Raw genomic sequence first — 3,487 nt, 5'->3', positions numbered from 1 at the left:
TTTATTAAAAAAAATCGGCTATAAAGATATATATATATATATCACGCGTATTTTTCTGTTTTTGTTTTAATCTAATTGTTGCTTTCTTCTTTCTGTGTAACTCGTGACACATCAGGACACTTCCAGCAGCCCTACAACTGTTTATCTGATTTTTTTTCTTTAAATCAATCGTCCAATTCGTTATATATATATGTACCTCTGTTGAGTGACAAGAAATAGGGGATCTTATATTTTTTTTTTCCTTTCATTGCTTTCTGTTTCATAAACACAAAACCCATTTAAATCACAGTTACGTTTCTGCTTCTCCTTTAAATCAAAACCCTACTTGTTACCATTTGAATAATCATTGCTTGTTGTGTTCCTGTCTCTGATCGGAAGCCACTCAATAATGGGTCTGCTGCAGGCTACTGCAGTCTTTTATTTTGTTTCTGTCGGTTCGTAACCCACCCAAAAACCACCATCATTAAACCACCTTAACACCACCAACGATCTACCATAAGACTGATATTGAAGCTGTTTTGTTTAAACCGTAGCAAACCACCACACCTATCGTTACTGCTGCTGCCAGTTTATCTTTTCTTGGACGAGCACCACATTTATCCTAGCACTAAAACCACCAACGATATTATTTAACTCATTGCTGCTACTCGTTTTTCTGCTTCAAAATTTATGAGAATATGATAAAGGAAGAATATTATCTATACCTTGTGATTACATATTTAAAGATAAAAGATGATTTGAATATTAAAATACACCACATAATTGAGTATGTGGGGCAAGAAACAAATAATATGGCCAACTAATTCTTGCTGTGGTGGGACAAAAAGGCAACTCACTTGTGTTGCATCGGTACAAAAAAAAAAGAAGAAAACCGTAACCCTTTGTTTTCTTGTGGGATCGGTTTATGTATTGGGTTATTATTGGGATTAATTTCGGTTTCTAATTGGATTGATAAGCTTGGGTTGTAATGGGACCGAAGCCCAAATCTAGTTAGGAGGTATGATGATGTTTCACGGTACACAGTTTAAAACGAGTTGAGAGCTAAATAAAACCAGAAAGGCAGGATAGAGTAAATGGTTTAGGGGAGTGGTTGGGAAGCAAATGGTCGCGGGTTCGAGCCCTCTAGGGGTCATTTCTTTTTAAGATTCATTTTAAGAGGTAGATCTTAAAATTATAATTATTATTATTATCCTTTTCATTTATTATTATTATTACTAAATATCATTACTTAGTATTATTAACATTATGATTATTAATGTATTTATTATCATAACTTTTGTCATTTAAGTATTAACTATCATTATTATTATTATGAATAAAGTATAAATAAGTATATTGATATTATTACTATTATTATTATATTTATTTTTAACGACTAGTATATGTATTATCATATTTATGTGAACATAAATAATATGATCATTCTTGCTATTAGGTAATAGCATAAGTGTTATCATTAATATTATTTTATCACTTCAATTATTACTAAAATATTGTTTTAACAAACAACCGAAATATTCCTACATATATATATATATATATATATATATATATATATATATATATATATATATATATATATATATATATATATATATATATATATATATATATATATATATATAAATATATCCATTATATATAACATAACAAAAATTAATATTTTTTTTATTTACAAAATGAATATATGAAACATATATATATTATTAATGTAAAAGGATATAACTAATAAGGCTATATATATTTATGTGTTCGAATGCAATTATGTGTATTAATGAATATACAATTGATTTAGGTTCGTGAATCCGAGGCCAACCTTATAAGTTATCAATGGTGTTATATGTATTTTTACTACAAAATACATTAGGTGAGTATATAGTCCCTTTTAAACTCTAAATATTTTTGAGCTGAGAATACATGCGCTGTTTTTATAAATGATTTACGTTATGGACACAAGTGATCAAAAATAAATTCTACGTTGAGTTGTACCATGGCATATTTCTTTATACTTGGTAGCTAATATTTACGTGAGGAGCGTAAACGCGAATCCTGTTGATAGATCTATCGGGCCTGACAACCCCAACCGAGCTGGACGACCAGCATTTAACGGTTGCACAGTACTTCGTTTCGTTACTACACTTGGTACGGTGTAGGGTTTATTTAAGAGTATGCTGCTGTGACTTTTAGTTAAGTATGGTTACCAAGTGCTCAACGTCTTTTCTATACACGAGGAGTGTATTATGTATAAATATGAAATCTTGTGGTCCATTGTTATTACACTGCTAGCATCAAACCTATATATCTCACCAACTTTATGTTGGCGTTTTAAAGCATGTTATTCTCAGGTACGAATTAAGTCTTCCGCTGTGCATTAGCTCAAATTAAGGATATTACTTGGAGTCGATCATCGCAATGGGACCAACTGTTTAAGACTTCGTCCGGGAGGATTAGGACCGGTCCTTTCATTTTCCGACAAAGTTCGAATCTGTCTTGTTTTTGGGCCTTAATACCGGGGTGAAAACGTGACTTTTTAGCCGATATCAACTCTCTTGTTGTTTATCTTTTTATAGGCTCCGGCGTGGATAAGGGTAAGGGCATTATTTTGGATTAGAGATCCCGCTTTGTTGTTAGGGGATGCTTTTTGGATGTGTTAGCTTTTGGAGTTTGACCGAGACTTGGATAGTTTAACCCCAAACACCATGCTCGTAGGGTCGTTTGGTATTTAAACTTTTTGTGGTCGAAACTCACGTTATGTATGAAACTCGTAATTTGGGTTGATGTGGACCCCGCTTTGTAAAACTTATTTTATGGTTGAAATGTGTTAGTTTTACATATAAGAACATGTTGTGAAAAGCGTCTAGTCTAATTATGTCGGGAAGTACGAGATCTTTTTGCGTGAAATGAAAAATCCGGACAGAACTGAAAATGGGCAGTGCGCTCAACGCACTCCTGGATGGTGCACTTGGCGCACTATACTGACACAACAAAACTTTTTTTTTTTGTTTACTGTTTTGAGTTGTATATCGGGTTGGGTTGTTACAAGTGGTATCAGAGCATGGTCTAAGGGATTTAGACGACTTAAGATAGGTGCCTTGAGATAGGTGCCTAGACTTAGGCTTTATTGTGTGTGCGCTTTATGCGGGACTTGTAGGAATTTGGGTCGGACCGGGAATTGTTAGTGCTTCGGTTTATGTAAACTAACCTTGTGCTAATTGTTTTGTGTTGTGTTTAACAATCATCAAGCGAGATGGACGTTGTACTAGCAAGTTAATGCGACGTGCTCGCGTAACAATGATTAGCTACCGTTGTTACGGGTGCAAATCGTGTCAAACAAGCAATGTACGACGATTGTTGAGCAAGATGGGGTAGTGTGGGTACATGTATATACTTACGTGTTATGTCCTTTTGTTTCGTCGTTTAACCTATTTCGTTTTATAGAATGAAGACGAGAAATGGACCCGAAATTGATAACGGTGGTACGAGTGAG

The sequence above is a fragment of the Rutidosis leptorrhynchoides genome, chromosome 1 (genome assembly GCF_046630445.1).
Source record: "Rutidosis leptorrhynchoides isolate AG116_Rl617_1_P2 chromosome 1, CSIRO_AGI_Rlap_v1, whole genome shotgun sequence".
In the NCBI taxonomy this organism is placed as follows: domain Eukaryota; kingdom Viridiplantae; phylum Streptophyta; class Magnoliopsida; order Asterales; family Asteraceae; genus Rutidosis; species Rutidosis leptorrhynchoides.
The sequence above is the reverse complement of the archived record's forward strand: the minus strand, read 5'-3'. Positions refer to the sequence as shown.